At 32.4% G+C, this 18,882-nt stretch overlaps 1 long non-coding RNA gene across 2 annotated transcripts in view; it reads left to right on the plus strand.

Annotated features, from left to right (window-relative positions):
• The window catches only part of LOC112472842, a 31,707-nt gene extending 26,895 nt beyond the window's left edge, over positions 1 to 4,812 (plus strand). Inside the window, exon 3 of one of the 2 annotated variants that reach the window (XR_003043785.1) lies at positions 4,530 to 4,812. This is a non-coding gene — a long non-coding RNA (uncharacterized LOC112472842). The remainder of the gene's footprint in view (positions 1 to 4,529) is intronic. The other variant, XR_003043784.1, reaches the window with a different exon arrangement.
• The last annotated feature ends 14,070 nt before the right edge of the window (positions 4,813 to 18,882 follow it).

The following is an 18,882-nucleotide window of genomic DNA, read 5'->3' on the forward strand; positions in this document are numbered from 1 at the left end:
ATGTCAACTTAGGCTTTCTTTAGCCACTCAGTGTAAATTACAAATTTCCCCCACACCACCCCAATTTTCCTTCCTCTTTTATGTCTCTTTTCTTGTAAGCCTTATTACTATCTCCCATCTCATATGTTTTACTTACCCTATTTTCTGCCTTTTTCCACTGGGATGTAAAGGCAAGGATTTTGTTTAGTTCACTGCTCTATCCTCAGCATGTAGAAGTACCGTGCCTGGCTCATGTTATATACTCAGTTAATATTTGCTGAATGAATGAATGCAGTTTTGAAAAAAATAGTCAACACAAAAAATTTTTTAAACAGTTCAAGGATTTTAACAGCCCTTGGATCATGTAATAAGCTCTCACATATTTCGGTAAATGACATACATGGAACTAAATATATTAGAAATATGACTATAAATACTGATATTATAACATGTAGAACTTACTTCTTTGAACAAATCCTTGGTTTTCATTATTTTCATACTTTATAAATGTAGAATACTGAAAAAATGCGTATTATTCGAAATTAAGTATGATTATTGAGTATACTATAATATGGATATTTCTAAATAACATTTTTGTCATTAAAAGTATTGATCATTGGTATAGTAATAAGAATTTTCTTTATTTTAGTTGTTAAACTTTATTTTGAAATAATTTGGAAATACAGAAGAGTTGCAAATATAATACAGAGACTATACCCTTCTGGAGCCTTGTTTTATGTTTTATAAATGTATAAGCTTCAAAAAAACATAAAGCAAATACTATGTGTATCAATAGAGCCTCTGTTAAGGTTATTGCTTTTTAAAATAATTTTTTGAAAACTATTTTCAAATTTTAATATTTTGTCTTGACCGCATACGTACTTATTTTATGCAATCAGAGTCATAATATACATTTAATTTTGTTTCCTAATTATGACATCTATTTTTTTCATATTTCATTATCATCTTTTTAAATGACATAATAATGACCATGTTGCTGATTTTCATTATTAATAAAATATGCTGCTCCTGTTGGAGGTTGCCATTCAGTGTGGTGGAAATCAGAATGGAAAATAAAGTATAAATGTGAGCAGTAGGATTTGTCTTCTGATTCAATGTAGGATAAAGAGGATTTAAATAAATACTTGTCCAATAATGCACCAAAGTATTAACCTGAGTGGCTAAAGAATAATGATCCCAGGAAAAGGATAGAGGATGAAGAACAACTGTGTGGGTAGGAGGAGAAGATATTCTTAAAATGATGAGGTCAGTTTAAGAGGAAGCCTAAAAGAATAGATATAGAACTGGACTGAGTGTGAGGAGAGTTTGATTAATCACGTGGAGATCTTGGCCAGCCATTTATTTCTCTGGCTTTTGGTTTTCTGACTTGTAAATTAAGTATTGGATGACTAGATGATTGCTTAAGTCTCTTTTAACTTTGGAACAGTTGCTGTGTTTTGTTGTATTCAAGCTTCATTCCTATTTCTTCTGATTGTTTTTTAGTGAACTTTTATAAACTTTGGTTTATGAAAAATGAAGGATAAAATGCTCAATCCTGAATATTGGAAATTAAATTTTCCTTAATACTGAAATGCTTGACACAGGAAGTACAGAGCTTCCATTTCATTTTTTTTTTAAGGACTGTCAAGTCTGAGTCTTTTTTAAATTAAATTTATCAGAATGACATTTGTTAATAAACTTATATAAGTTTCAAGTATACAATTCAGTAATACATCACTGCATTGTGTGTTCGCCACCCAAGTCAGATCTCCTTCCATCACCATATATTTGATCCCCTTTACCTTTATCTACCTCTCCCCTTCCCCCTTTCCCTCTGGTAACCACTAAACTGTTGTATGTATCTATGAGTTTTTGTTTGTCTTTGTTTGTTGCTTTCAGTTTTATATCCCACATATAAGTGGCATTATATGGTTCTTTTTCTGTCTGACTTATTTTGCTTAGCATGATAATCTCAAGATCCATTCGTATTTTTGTAAATGGCAGTATTTCACTTTTTCTTATGGCTGAGTAATATTTTATTGTATATGTATGTGGACCACATCTCTTTATTCAGTCATCTATTGAAGGATACTTCAGTTGTTTCCATGTCTTGGCATGGAATAATGCCTCAGTGAACATTGGGGTGCACATATCTTTACAGATAAATGTTTTCAATTTTTAAGGGGTAGATACCCAGAAGAGGGATTTCTGGGTAATACAGTAATTCTATCCTTAGTTTTTTGAGGAACCTCCATACTGTTTTCCGTAGTGGCTGTACCTGTTTACATTCCCACCAGCAGTGTGTGAGGGTTCCTTTTTCCCCACAACCTCTCCAACACTTGTTATTACTTGTCCTATTGATAATAGCCATTCTTACAGGTTTGAGGTGGTATCTCATTGTGGTTTTGATTTGCATTTCCCTAACAGCTAGTGAAGTTGAGCATCTTTTCATATGTCTGTTGGCCATTTGTATGTCTTTTATGGTAGAAATGTCTGTTTAGGTCCTCTGCCCATTTGTTAATTGGATTGTTTGTTTTTTTATCTTTCTGTGCCAGAAGCAACTTATAGTAGCTGAAAATTTGGAGCAAAGAAGATTGGATTTAAGTCCAAACTCGGAAAAAAACATTCTGGAATTTATTTAATACATACTTTTGGGGGTTTATTGTTACTAACAGAAATCTCAACAAATTATTCACAAAAAAAGTAATGCAATACAAATATCATATAAGTATATATATAATAAATGTAATAAATATAATCTAGGAGAGGCAATATGATGTAGGAGAAAAGAGCAGGATTTGGAATTAATCGGTTTGGATTTGAATATCATTTTTACTATACTAGATGTGTAATCTTAGGCAGATTGAAATGAAAAGCTTGATTTTAGAGGATGATTTAGTTTCATTCTGTGAAAATTTAGAATAGTAATATTAGGTTGCAGAGTTGTCATGAGGATTAGAGAGAATGTTCGTAAAGTACTAAGTGCATAGCCTGATATTCAGTAAACCATGACCTTTATCAATTATCAGTAAGTTATTGTTGTTAGAGTATGCATTTAGTTAATACTTTTTCAAAGTGAACCCTGTATTAGACGCTTATTTTAATTCCTGTCTTGCAATTAGGATTATAATTAGGATTGTGTGTGTGTGTGTGTATGGGGAGGTGGGAGAGACACTATGGGATTTCTTATATTCAACTTTTTGGTAGCTTAAATGATTCAGTAAAACTAAAGAATTATAATTCTTATTCTAGAGCTTCAGCATATTCAAGTCTCAGATGGAATAATGTTTATTTTTAAAGAAATTGTTCTTCCACATAAATGCCTATCAAATGCTGTTCTTGTAAGAACACTTGTTAGAGTCAGACCATAGTCCAATAAAATCACTAGAAGAATGCTTTTTTAGGGAGTTTAGGACATATAATAAAAAAAATGTTTCGTGATGGGAATCAGGGGAGCTAATTTTCTTCTCCTTAAAGATTATTGGTTATGTTCGTTAATGTTATAACAGCGTATCGTCATACTGTATACAAACTTATTTTCTAATGCCAGAGCCAGAAGAACTGCCCTGGGTATTTAACTAGAAGACAGTTCCTGTGGTTCTCAGTGGCCTCTTTTGGAAATTTTATTTGTTCTGGGATCTCAAGAAAATAGATGTGCTTCATTGGCTTGATTTATACTTTTTAAAAGAGGCCTAGAAAGTTCTTTATTCTAATACATATGGCAGAAGGAAGAGTAGTAAGTGAGAGAACCATTATCATGTAAACTATTATGAGCTTCAAAACTGAAGAAAAGGTGGATGAAAATGACTTTATGGTTTACCAAGAAAGATATTAATCAGGAAGGAGAAATAGGAAAAGTTGAAAAATCAGAAAGAAATAAGAAAAGACCCTAATATTTTCAGTATATTTATAACAGGAGCAGAAAGATTTATGTTCATGTTGAAAAAGAAAAACATAAAGATGTAAATGTTGTTAATGACAGATGGTGTGCTGTTTTACGTTGGAATTGATTCAAACCGTAGTGAAATAGCTATATTTTCAGATGAATCTCTCTAATTTTGCTATCCTTAAAGAATAGGCGTATTGCTTTCTCTTTTTTATATTGCATTCCTTTTATGTTGCATTTTGTACTGGATTTGGGCTCAGTAGGTGTTGTGCACTTACGATTTCTCAATGCATAATATATACTATTGTTATTTAAAGCATTTTTGGTGATTCTTTTTTGTTTTAATTTCCTAACCTGTTGTTGACTAAGACATTACATTCAATCATCGTTATACTCTTATGTGGTTAGATTTCATTATTGCTAAAAAGAGTAGATTTTATGTATTTGCAAAATTGATTTCTCGTTTCTTTTAAGCTGCACTTACACTATTAATTTGGTCTAGGGATACTTTTTCAATTAAAAATACACGAAGTTTGAACAGTTTTACTTCAAATACTTTACTTTGAAGACATATTAAGCCACTGGTTCTTAAACTTATCAGAATCACATGGAGGACTTGTTTAAAGAAAGATTGATGACCCTTCCTTCATCGTTTTTGATTTAGTAGATCTGGAATGGGATCCCAGGATTTCTAAGACTTTCTAACAAGTTCCCGTGTGGTGCCGATGCTGTTGTTCTGAGGACCGTATTTTGAGAACCACTGCACTTAACTAATAACAGAGGAGCTTAACTTCACCTCCCCAACAACTAAAAATTAATGATGTTTGAATTGCATGTATTAAGGGTAACTTTGTGATTCTTTTCTATTAGGTTATATCATAGAGATAAATAATGACCTTTTTTTCAGGTAGTTGGAACTCATTTCTTCAGTTATTTAAACACCAAAATCACTCCTTTGTTTAAAGAAGAATTATTTGTGTAAAATTAGAATCACTTTCTCTTTTGTTTCTTGTATTTAAAAATAGAATAATTTCTGAGACTATTACCAAAAAAAAAACATTTTTAAAAGTGTCTTCAGAATAGTTATCTGCTAGATCTGACAAAGTAATCTAAACAACATGTTACAGAATCTTGCTTACCTTAAAGACACCTGATATTGTGAATATTAAAGATTGTTTACGAGTGTATTATTGATATTACATATTCAGCTTTACTTTTATAAAATTTATTTAAACATTTCAAAAAATATAAAACAATATACTTCTTAACAGCTCATGCTTTCGCTTTAAATAAAAACATGATAATGCTAATAATATAAAATTCAAGTTTTTGCAGAAGTCATCTTAGTTTTTGAAATAATAAAAAATACTTTTTAATGTAGATGGCAAAAATATGTAAGGTAATTGCTGCTGAAAATCCACATAGTCTTTAAGGGATAAACTGTAAGTGTTGACTATTAACAGATTGTTGATGTGTATTTATTATACTAAATTTTCACTTAAGATTCAGTATATTATCCTTTGGACATTTAAAAATAGTAAATAACTTAAAAAAAAATTTTTAAGTGCCAGTTTATTTTTTTTATACTGTATATACATAATTTTTTTTAACATTTTATTTTTTTATTTTCCCCCTCCCCGCTCCCTTCTGGTAACCACTAGTCCATTGTCTATGTCCATGGGTCTCTGTTTATTTGTCCTGTTCATTTGTTACTCTTAGGTTTATATCCCACATATGTGATATTATATGATTTTCAACCTTTTTTGTCTGGCTTATCTAGCTTAGTATGATTATTTCAAGGTCCATCCATGTCGTTCCAAATGGCAGTATTTCATCTCTTCTTATGGCTGAGTAATAAGTCCATTGTGTATATGTACCACAGCTTCTTTAGCCAATCGTCTAACATAGGACACTTTGGTTGCTTCCATGTCCTGGCCACTGTGAATAATGCTGCTGTGAACATCGATATGCAAATATCTTTTCGAATATGAGTTTTCAAATCTTTGGGGTAAATACCCAGTAGAAGGATTGCTGGAGCATATGGTAGATCAATTCTTAGTTTTTTGAGGAACCTCCATACTACTTTCCATAGTAGCCATACCAATTTTCAGTCCCACTAGCAGAATCACTTTCTTTTTAAGAGTGGGAACAGTGTGTTTGAAACAAATTCATTTTGTGATTGCAGTTATGTTTTAAGAGTACATCTTAATACAGTAAATCATTGCTTCTGTAATTGCTGTGTACCCTTCCTTTTCCACAACCTTTTTATTTTTTACTCTTTATTTATCAAGTGTACAGTTCTATAGTACATCAACTGTATATTGCGTTGTGTGTTCATCATTCAAAGTCAAATATTTGACCCCCTATCTAGCTCTTCCCCTCCCCCCTTTCCATCTGGCAACCACTAAACTGTTGTCTGTGTCTGTGAGTTTTTGTTTGTCTTGTTTGTTGCATTCTGTTTTATTTCCCACGTATAAGTGAAATTATGTGGTTCTCAACTTTTTCTAATTGATTTCGCTTAGAATAATAATCTCAAGATCCATTCATGCTGTTACAAATGGAAATATTTCATCTTTTCTTATCTCTGAGTAATATTTTATTGTATATATAGACCACATCTTTATCCAGTCATCTATCAAAGGGCACTTCGAAGTACCCTTTTTTACTCTTAAAGTCTTTTTTGTTTGTAATTCTCTTCCTTGTTTTGGAAAGAATAAATGATTATTTCTTAATGGGGGAGGAGTTGTTAGATAAGGGTAAAGGGGGTCAAATATATGCTAATGGAAGGAAATTCAACTTTGGGTGGTAAACATAACACAATATACATATGACGTATTACTGAATTGTATACTTGAAACCTATGTAATTTTATCAACCAATGTCATTCCAATAAATTTAATGTAAAAAAATAATAAATGTAAGCTTCTGCTTATCTGCCTTTATACATTTTTTACTTGCCTATATACAGCATTTACCTATACAGGTACAGGTAGTAATTTACTAAAAAAGTTACCAATTTTTTGTCTTTAAAAATCTTGTTAACTGACTGATATTTTGATACTTTTGGTTAAAAGTTAAATGTGTACCTTCTACTTGAGAGAGTTTTTTTTTCACCATCGTAGGAAAAACTAACATACGTGGTCATATTTTAAGTTTATATCTACTTGCTTTCACATATTATTTACTTGGTACTCTGTGTAGTTTTCTATCAAGTTGATCTTTTTATGCATTTATTCTGTTCTCATCATACAAAGATTAGGTTATAATTAAAATAACTCAGAGACCGTTGAGAGATACTGTGTTAAACAGTGGACCTTGCTTTTCATCATTTTCAGATTGCATATCTTCTGAAGATAGTAGCAGTATCAGAGAATGAAAGTGATCTCTGCCTGTAAGCCATGTGGTGGCCAAGATGGGTGAAGGCAGAGGTGATTGACATGAGAGGAAATAAGCAGTAGACTGGGTGAGGGGACGAAACAAAGTCAAGAGTCACGTAGGGAAATGAGCAGGCCAGCTTCATGGGCATGTGACGTGTGCAGTCACACAGGGCCAGCAGACTGAAGGGCTCTGCACTTGGTTTAATGCTCTGCGGTTGCCATCTTAAATTTTTAATAATTTGCAGACAGGGCCCTGCATTTTCATTTTGCACTGGATCTCTCAAATTGTGTAAATGATCCTACAATAGATAAATAACAAAAAAAAAAAAAAAAAGGAAGCACAGGTTTCTGCTTTCCTTGGTTCTTCATTCCTTTTCCCAGAGTAGCCAGAATGATGACTTACAGATACTGAACATGTGGAAAATTAGCCTAATTTGAAAGTGGTCACTGGTAGGGAGGTCAGAGCTTATTAAAATATTTTTACAAATTTAATTTTAAAAAATATCAAAGATAGTCAAACTTCAATAGACTTTACCAAGTAAATTTATAACATACACAGTTTGAGAGTTTCTGAATTAACCTACTAAATGTTTTTGCAAACCACAGTAGTGTTTTATTCACCCATAAAGCCCTATGTTTTATATTCACTACAGTAATTTATTATTTGGTAATCATTTCCTCCTAATATTGTTATTATCTTTATCATGGTAATTGTTTTTGCCTTTACAATGGCTTGTAAAGTTTATTTTTAAAAGATTTTGGAGATTAAAATTTAGAAACTTAAAATCCCAAACAAGGTTTTTAAAGAGCCCTGTCAGTTTCTTCTATGTGATAGCTGCATAGTATTCAGCTATTTAAAATGGAAGGTACTGTTTGTATCACACCTAGATTCATTTTCCAGATCTCTTCCTTGTTCAGGTTTACTAATTGTATTTACTGCATAACCAAGCTTAAACTTAAAACCAAACTTTTTTACATTCTTTCACGAGAGTTTTTTTATTCTAATGAACTATGGAAAATGGGTGGTAGAAGGGATTGTCTAAATTCATTTAGGATGCTTGCAAACTTAAGTCAGCCAATATAATTTTTTTTTTGAAATTTATAATTCTACTTCACACATCTCAGCCAGAGTTCATTATAATTAAACCACATGATACAGAATAAGAAGACCCTGCTTTCTTTTAGTAGCAAAATTATGAAAAAAAAAAATAGGAATGGAGAGAAATAACTGAGCACTCTTTGTTTCTCCACAGATTTAGTAAGAGTATGTGCCTACTTTCATAGTATCTAATAATATAATTGAGAATTAACTTTTTAAAAGTAGAAAAGGAGGGAATACCAAAATTTTCATTATAAGTGACTCTGCTTATGGAATTTCTATTTTAAAATTGATAAAATATATTTCTTTAGGACTCCCCTTATGTAATTTTTAAGGACTCATTGGCTGTATTTTAGATCTCCTTGGCTTCAGTCCAAGAAGTATTAGCCCTTAGGAAAGTCTCTTCTGGATCCGTAATGTATTCCAAAAGAGCTGTCAGGATAGCAGTGAGTACTGCTATCATCCTAGTGAAGATGTTCAAACTCTTCCATGTCCTGGAAGTATAACCAAGAAAGTGACCCCCAACTTAAAGCCAACTGACTTACCTACAGTTTCTCCTGTTGCAGGAGGACATTTTAAAAGAGTCGTATACTTAATAATTTTTAAAAGCCTTTAGAGTCTAAATTATGGACAAGATTTATTTTATTTCATTTATTTTTATACAAAATTATCAGATTATATATTGATTATGTAGAAAATAAACTACATTAGAAGGATTAGTTCTACACCTAGTTTTGCATGACATTGTACAAGGTAATACTGTAAAAATGAAGCTATAAAATGCCTGCTTTTCAGAAGCCTAAAGCACACACACTATCAACATAGACACATAGGAGATAGGCAAGCAACTGAACAAGTAGCATAAATCAATGAATATACTGGTAAAGTGATAAGTGCATTTTGGGCTTCACAGGTAATAACTCTTGTTTCTGATGGATTGGTCTAGCAAAATTGCATCTTTTGCTCTAGCCTAGAAAAACTTTATACAGAAGGTGGAATTTTATGTGTTGTGTAGGTGATGGGGGAAATTGCTTTTGACAAGCTGCGGTGAAAACGGAATGTGGATTACAGATATTGTGATAGGGAAGCTCCAGCTTTAGGAATCGAGGACCATAGATTTGTTGTGGTGTAAAAATAGAAAACAAAACCTATTGGGCAAAAGAACTGAACATATTTGTTAAGGGAAAGGAAAGGGACAAACAAGTATAAGAGATGAAGAGAAAGCGGATGGAGTCAGGCTGATGAGCTCAGTGATAACACTTCGCTGATAGGCATTTCAGTGGGTTTTCTTTTAGGGCAGAAAGTTTGAAAGACAAAATACAGTCTCTTATTAAAGACATTTTAATTTACAGACTAAAAATTTTTACTACTATCGAGAATACAGAGATGATTTGTATCTTTAAAACAAATTTGTTAACAGATTAATTTTGTTCATAGACTGAACGCTTTTATAATTTTATAACAGTTAAAGTAAACTTGATAGTCATAAACATAAAAAGGTAAAATGTCGTGGTCTCTGTACCAGTCTGTATTTCCATCTGCCCCTAAAGGAACTCTCTTGGTTGCCTGCTATTGCCTCACAGTATGTTTTTCACATATCTTTTTCTCCTACCATCACCTGCCAAAGTCCTGCTCCCTTTCACTTCCCTTTTCTCATAACGTATCCAAGGACTAGCAAATCACGAGTCATTTTTTAACTTTCTCTTCCCTTTACTCTTTTCAGTCCTAAATATGATTTTTGCACATTACTTAATTTCTGTGCCTCTGTTTTATTGTCGTTGTTGTTTCCTACGGAGATAATAAAACTTTATTGTCACTTTCAGAATTAAATAAGCTAATGTGTAAAAGCACCCAGCATAGTCTATGGCACATAATAGTTGAGTTTTTGTTCAGCAGATGTTGTTTTTCTTCTTTTTATTTGGTAATAACTCTACTAAAAAAGTAATAATTTAGAGAAAAAAATTAAATTAATTGTAGTGTTTGCCAAAATTTTGGTTTGTATTTATACAGTGGATTATGTAAAAATTTGTTCTCATTAAATAGGTTATCAAGTGTTTTCTCTTTACCTTAGTTGCTTTTTTTTCTAAGTTTAATTGGAGCATAACAGAAAAAAAACTGTCCTACAAAGGACCCATCAAATCATAATTATCTTACAATAAGTTTGAAAATTAATGAGAAGGGTTGTTATCTGAGAGTGGTTATACTTAGTTCTAATTTTAGTTATGAAATTATTTGCTTCTCAAACTAAGGTAGTGTTTCGCATTTCATATCTCCATCGGTGACTCAGTGATTTTAGAAGTTGCAAATGAGTGTTTTCACATCCTTACCTGTAGTAATTCATAGATTGTAGATCATAATATCCCTCTCATGTGTGACATTGTATCGGACACTTAATATTCATACCAAGCCTTAACGTGTTATAACTATCTCCCTTATGTCTTTCAGCAAAGTAAAATTTAGTCCTAGTTGTTATGAATAACAACATTGTCAACTCGACTTTTTGATATATTAAATAAGCAACACACATTTCAAAGAATAATAAAAGCATTGTTCATACTTGATAAAGCTTAGCTGTTGATGAAAGATTGGATCTAAAACTTAAAACGAGTGGATCAGCTTCATTCATGAAAGGTTATTGAGAAACAGGAATCATAGATTTCACTCAATCCAGTTTTATCAATTCTGCATTGATTATCATTCAAAATCATTTTATTATCCTCTTTGCCTACTTTCATCATCCATTTTATGTAGACTTTTACCTAGGTGCAAATGGTGAAATGTGATGCCTGGAAGTCTCAGACCCCTTGGAATACAAAGTCTGTTTCCAATATAATTAACTGTGCAAGAGAGAGAACATGATTTCTGTGAAAAGATGGTACAGTCCTATAAAAATAGATCTGTTTCTCCTTGCTCATTTAATTTTGGAAACTTAAATGTCAAAAAATTCTTAAGAACCATTGGTATGATGCATGTATATAAAAAATTATATTTTTGAGAAGCAGTGCTAGGAGTATTTAGCCCATATGTATTAAATAAATTAAGCAAGTATACCTTAATAATCCTGGCTGCAGTTGCTACTACTAGTACTAGTATGACTACTACTGCTAGTATAGAAAAAGGTCTCTCTGATCATGGGGGGGTACGGGGCAAAGTCATTATTCATGGTGGGATCACATCTCTTCTAAAATCTTTCACTTACCTTTACTGTACTTAAAAAATTAAATTAAAAATAATATTTCATTTTTTGACTTGTTTAAATCATTTTTTATTTATGTAATTCATTTCTGACATTAACAGTCCTTTACTCAGTACTTTAACATACTTTGGCAAATTTGTAAATACAATTTTAAAGATTCTAAATATAGGAAAGTTAAACATTCATTTCAATGTAAAACATGTTTTTGAGATATTTGTTGCCTTTTTTATCTTCTCAAGGATAATCTAGAAACAGTACTATTGATTGGTTATTTTGTTTCTTAACCCTTTATAAACAATTATTAGCAACAAATGTTAATTTCTCTTACATTGTGAACAATAACAAAAAAAGTTATTCAGAATTACAGTGTTTTAAGAGCTACCCAAGTTGACACTCAGAAATTTAAAACAGCTTCAGAACATGAGATATCTAATTGCTAATCAAGGCTGGAATTATTTGTAATAATCATAGATGTAAAAGCTAATGCGTTGTTGGTTTTCTGATCCACCTTATCATTGCTGGTATACAAATGTGTTTGAAATTATTTCCTCTATTATAGTTTATATCCTATGTAGAAGTGTGATTATCTGAGGCATATTTTGCCCCCATATGTTAAATATGGTGTACTCTTTACTATTAATATATAGTTGTAAAGACTGTCTTGACTAATAAAAGGTTATAATTTAATATTTTGTATATTTGGAAAATTTAGTTTTAAGTATGAGTGGGCTCTTATTCTCTTTTTGTGATGTTTGACTTCTGTGCCAAAATTGGTATAATTAAATATGTTGAGCATTTTTATTTTTATATTTTACTGCTATAATGCAAAATAAGATAGCCTTCACCGCCACATGTGAGCTAGCTGCTGGCCTCCATCACCAAGTGTAGCCAGCCCAGCACCCACAGTTAATCTCAGTTTTCATTGCCGTGTGTGTTCCATTGGGTTAGCCCCTGCAGCTGCACACTTCTGGCCTCACTCAAGTGCTTTCAGCTGGCCATCACTACTGCACACCTCCACCCATGACCATATCCGGCCCCTGTGATCACCCTGATTCCCACTACTGAGTGTGTGCCTAGGGATGACCCCCAGCAGAAAAATCACACACAGCTGACCTTGGTTCCTGCTGCCGTGTGCATACCTACAGTTGGCTCCCACTACCATGCATCCACTCTCAGCCACCCCAGGCCCCGCTTACCAAGCACACTCACTACTAGACCTGCAGGCACTGCTGACAACCCCAACAACTCTCACATTTACTACTAACTCCATCAGCTATCACCAGCCAGGCCCATGCAGTTGTTGATGTCACAGACTCCAGCTACCAAGCTGTCAGGTTTCCCCCACATACACGTGGAGCTGCCATATGCCCCTGAACTTATCATCCTGTATACAATTAGAATTAGTGCCATAGTGCATTCTCACACACCCTTCAAGTAGCACTCACTCAGGTACCCACCCTTCACACCTTTCACAGGTGAATGTCTTTCCTTATGGAAGCCAAATTATGAAATCTGGAAAATGTAACTGCTTCTTCAATTGTACATACATCAGTGAAAGTAAATAAGAAAAACCAAAAATCAGGGAAACATGACATCACCAAAGAAACTCAATAAACTTCCAATAACCTACCCCAAAGAAATGGAGATCCACAGATTGCCTGAAAAGAATTCAAAATAATTGTCCTAGAGAAGCTCAGTGAGCTACAAGAGAACATTGATAAACAATTGAATAAAATCAGGAAAATAATACAACAAAATGAGAAGTTTAACACAGAGATAAGAAAAATGTAAAGAACCAAACAAAAATTCTAGAGTGGAAGCATACAATGACTGAGCTTTAAAAGTGTAATTCAGAGCTTCAACAACAGACTCAGTCATGCAGAAGAAAAGATCAGTGAACTTGAAGTCAGGTCATTTGAAATCTGATTAAAAGGGAAAAAAATGAAAAAGAGTGAAAAAAGCCTATGTGATTTATGGGACATTCTTAAATGAACCAATATACTAATTATGGGAGTCTGGGAAAGAGAAGAAAGAGAAAGGGGCAGAGAGCTTAAATAAATAACAACTGAGAGCTTCTCAAATCTTTGTAGACAGATATCCAGACTCAGGAAGCCCATAGGACCCCAAATTGAACATAAGGAAGGCTACACCAAGAAACATCACAGTTAAACTGTTGAAAGTCAAAGAGAGTATTTTGAAAGCAAGAGAAAGGTGACTCATCACAATCTTATATCAGTGGCTTTCTCAACAGAAATCTTTCTGATGAGGGACAGTGGGATGATATATTTCCAAGTACTGAAAGAAAGCAGCTGTCAACCAAGAATACCATATCTTCAAAGGTTTCCTTTAAAATGAAGGTGAAAAGGTCTTTCCCAGACAAACAAAAACAGGGTGTTTGTCACCACGAGAACTGCCATAAAAGAAATCTTATAACCACCATATAAAAATTAAAAAGCATATATTAAGAATAACTAATTCCAAAATTTGGATAGCATTTACAATATAAAAAGTAAATTTTGACTTCAAGAACACAAAATGTATGGGGATAAACCAAAAGAAAGCAGGGGTGGCTATAGTTACATCAGACAAAGTAGACTTTACGTCGGAAATTGTCACTAGAGACAAAAAAAGGTTATTGTATAATGATAAAGTGTCAACTCAACCAAAAATTATAACAATTGTAAATATATATGCACCCAATATTAGAGCACCTAAATACATAAAACAGATATTGACAGATTGAAAGTGAAAAAATTGACACCAATAGAATAATAGTACGAGACTTTAATATCCCACTTTGAATAATGGGTAGAACATCCAGGCAGAAAATCAATAAAGAAACAGCTGACTTGAACAACACTATACACTAAATGAACCTAACAGAAATATAGAGAACTCTCCACCAAACATTAGCAGAATATACATTCTTTGACACATATGGAACATTCTCCAGGGTAGATCACATCTTAGGTCACAAAACAGGTCTTAAATTTTAAGAAGATTGAAATCTTCTCAGATCATTAGTTGAATGAACAATGGAGAGAAAACAGGAAAATTCACAACAGGTGGAAACAACATACTCTTGAACAACCATTGAGTGAAAGAGGAACTCAAAAGGGAATTTTAAAAATACTTTGAAACAAAAGGAAGTGGAAATACAACTTAACAAAACTTATGGTATGCAGCAAAAGCAACACTAAGAGGAAAACTTGTATCAGTAAATCCCTACATCAAAAAAAAAAAAACCTCAAGTAAACAATTTACCTTTACAACTCAAAGACCTAGATAAATAAGAAAAATCTACACCCAAAATTTGCAGAAGGAATGGTATAATAAGGATGAGAGCAGAAATAAATGATAGAGGATAGAAAAACAGTACCAAGAAAGTCAACAAAATTAAGAGTTGATTTTTGAAGGTAAACAAAATTCACACATCCTTAGCTAGCTTAAGGAAAGGAGAAAACTAAAAATCAGAAATGAAAATGGAGACATTACAACAATGGTACAGAAATAAAAGCAATTCTAAGTATCTGTTAAGAACAAGTAAATACCCTTATCTACCTCCCCCCTCCCCCTCTTCTCTCTGATAACCATTAAACTGTTGTCTGTGTCTATGAGTCTCTGTTTGTCTTGTTCATTTGCTGCTTTCAGTTTTATATCCCACATAATTTATTGGGGTAACAGGTTAATTATATAAGTTTCAAGTGTACAATTCAATGATGTATTATTGAATTATGCACTTCAACCTATATGATTTTATCAACCTATATAATTTTATTAACCCCTGTCATTCCAATAAATTTAATTTAAAAAACAGTTAAATGCCAACAGTCGAATAACCTAAAAGAAATCAATAAATTTGGGGAGACATACTACCTACCAAGACTGAATCAAGAAGAAATAGAAAGCAAATAACAAAGAGATTGAATCAGTAATTTAAAAAACCTTCCAACAAAGAAAAGAACCATATGGCTTCATGCAGAGAATTCTACCAAACATTCAAAGAAGAACTAATACCAACCCTTCTTCTCCAAACTGTCTCCCCGCCCCCCAAAAAAAATAGAAGTAGAAGGAATACTCGTAAACTCATTTTACGAGGTCAGCATTACCCTGATTCCAAAGCCAGACAAAACAACACACAAAAAGAAAACTACAGGTCAACATCTCTGATAATGAACATAGATGCAAAAATCCTCAGTAAAATACTAGCAAATCAAAATCAGCAACACATTAAAATAATCATATACCTTGACCAAATAAGATTTATTTTTGGTATGAAAGGATCATTTAATGTATGAAAATAATGTAGTATATCACATTAATAGAATAAAAGACAAAAACCACATGATTATCTTAATAGATTCAAAAAACATTTGACAAAATTTAAATTTTTTTATGATTAAAAACAATATATATGAAAAATACACAGCTAACATCACAATGGGGAAAAAACAAAGCTTTTCCTCTAAGATTCAAAACAAAGCAAAGGTGCCCACACCCACCACTACTAACAACATAGTACTAGAATTTATAGCCATAATAATTAAATAAGAAAAAAGAAAGACATCGGAATCAGACGAGAAGAAGTAAAATTATCTCTGCAGATGTTATGATCATGTGTGAAAAACCTTAACAACTCCATAAAAAAAAAACTGTTAGAACTAATAAAAAGCTTCAATGTGCAAAATCCACATACAAAAATCAGTTGCATTTCTATACACTAACTCACTCTATCTGAAAAAGAAACAATGAAAACAGTCCCATTTACATTAGTTACACAAAGATTAAAATACTTAGGAATTAACTAAAAGGTTAAAGACTTGTGCACTGGAAATTATAAAGCATCAATGAAGGAAATTTATACAAATAAATTGAAAGATATTGATGGTTTGGAAAATTAATATTGTTAAATAACTATACTACACAGAATGAACTGCAAATTTAATTCAATACCTATCAAAATCTCCAATGATAGTTTTCACAGAAATATAAAAAAACAATCTTCAAATTTGTATGGAACAATAGAAGGTCCCAAATAGTCAAAGCAATCTTGAGCAAGAAGAACAAAGCTGAAGGCATCACACTGCCTAACTTCAAATTACATTGCAAAGTTATAATAATCAAAACAGTTTGGTACTGCCATAAAACCAGACATATAGACCAGTGGAATATCCAGTAAGGGGTTAATAGCCAAAATATATAAAGAATTTATACAACTCAATACTAGAAATACAAATAACCCAATTTAAAAAAGACAAAGGAGCTAATAAGCACTCAGCAGAAGAAAAAATTCAAACAGCTAAAAGGTTCTCATTTCTAATCATCAGGGAAATACAAATCAAAACCAAGAGCTGTTGCTTCTCACTTGTCAGGATGGCTATTATCAAAAAGAGAAAATCAGTATTGGTGAGGATATGGAGAAAAGGGAACCCTTTTATACTGTTGGTGGGAATGTAAATTGGTACAGCCGCAATGGAAAACAGTATGGAGACTGCTCGGAAAATTAAAAATAGCTATACCATATGATCTAGCAATCTCACTTCTGGATATATACCCAAAGAAAATGAAATCAAGATTTCAAAGAGATCCCATGCACTCCCATGTTCAGTGTGGCATTATTCACAATAGCTAAGATATGGAAAGAACCCCAATGTCCTTCCACAGATGAATGGGTAAATAAAATGGGAATGTGTATGTTGTGTGTGTATGGGCATACACAATGGAATATCATTCAGGCTTAAAAATAAGGAAATTCTGCCAATTACAACAGTCTGGGTGGAGCTGGAGGACATTTTGCTAAGTGAAATAAGCAAGACTTAGAGATAGTGTGTGATCTCCCTTCTATGTTAAATCCAAAGTTGTCAGACTCATAGAAACAGAGTAGAATGCTCTTTGCCCGGGGCTGGGGGATGGGATGGGGTGATATTTGTCAAAGGGTTCAAAGTTCAGTTATACAAGACAAATAAGTTCTAGAGATTTAATATACAGTACTGTATTGTTTACTTCAAATTTACAAAGAGAATAGATGTTAAATCTTACACACAAGCACAAAATGGTAACTGTAGAGGTGATGGGTATGTTAATTAGCTTGATTGTGGTTATCTTCTCACTATATAAGATATGTTATTGTACACCTTAAATATATACAATTTTATGTCAGATATCTCAATAGAGTTGTTATAAAAACAAATTGAAGACAAAGTATTTATTCAAGAACTAAAACGTGAAGTTTTTCTTACTCTCAGATGGTGGTATAGTTATATGTGTTTTCTAGTCATGTTATAAGTTTATGGTTATCTACATGATATTATGCTCCAGGCTGATTAAAGTGGAAAACAAGAAATTAAACATGTTAAATTTGAATCCTCAATCAACTCTTTAGTTCCTTTTCCTATAAAATATTAAAGCAAATTTCAAAATGTTATTTAACTAAACTCAAAGCACCTTATAAACTAGGAGATATTACAGGTGTACTTAAGTCGTATTTTTAGAGCACCAAAGAGAAATGACAGAAGTACATAGAATAAATTCAGTTATGCTTTTTATAGATAATCGAAGGGCTCAACAACATAGGTGAGTATTTTACAAATATAATGACTCTATAAAGCAAACGTTTTCTTGATTTTACCATAATAGCCTGAAAGAGTCTGTTTGTGGCATTATTCTGATTAATAAAATCACTTCCAATGCAAACATTTGGGCTGTTAGAATCTTTACAAAACCGTTGTTGTCCAATTCTGTAGCTGGCATCCTAGTCTTGGCACTAACCTTTTTACATTTGGTTAATTCCATGCTGGAATCCATGCCTCAGTGTCACTCTGCTCAGATATATTCAGTAATGAATTTATTACAAATCCATTTGAAGACCTACTATGTGCCAAGCATTTATTTAAGCAATGTCTTTATATTTTACATTCCCAAGTTAGGAGTTTTAATAGCTTCTAATTGGTTACCAAATCAAAACTAAATCTAGAATTTAAAGTTTTCCAAATCTCACTTATTCTTGCTGTTCAACACAATCTTTTTATGGTAACATTTTTCTTAATTTAGTATATATCTGTTCCCACTTCTTATCTTGGTACCTCATCTTTCCTCTTCAAGGATATACTCTTCACATTTTTAAAAACAGTCAAAAGTGCCTTGTGAGGTTTGAGGGTTTGGTCGATTTAGTCATCTAATCTGGATCATTCTTTTACTCTAGATCCTGAAAACATCATCAAAAATTGAATATTCTAGCTAGTTTGTGTTTTCTCACATATTATTCATTAGTTAACGATGCTAAGCACTCTTTATTTAGTCAAATTCACATCATAAGAAAATTACTGCAATGTATTTAATGCTTTGA

The sequence above is a fragment of the Pteropus alecto genome, unplaced genomic scaffold, assembly GCF_000325575.1.
Source record: "Pteropus alecto unplaced genomic scaffold, ASM32557v1 scaffold269, whole genome shotgun sequence".
In the NCBI taxonomy this organism is placed as follows: Eukaryota; Metazoa; Chordata; class Mammalia; order Chiroptera; family Pteropodidae; genus Pteropus; species Pteropus alecto.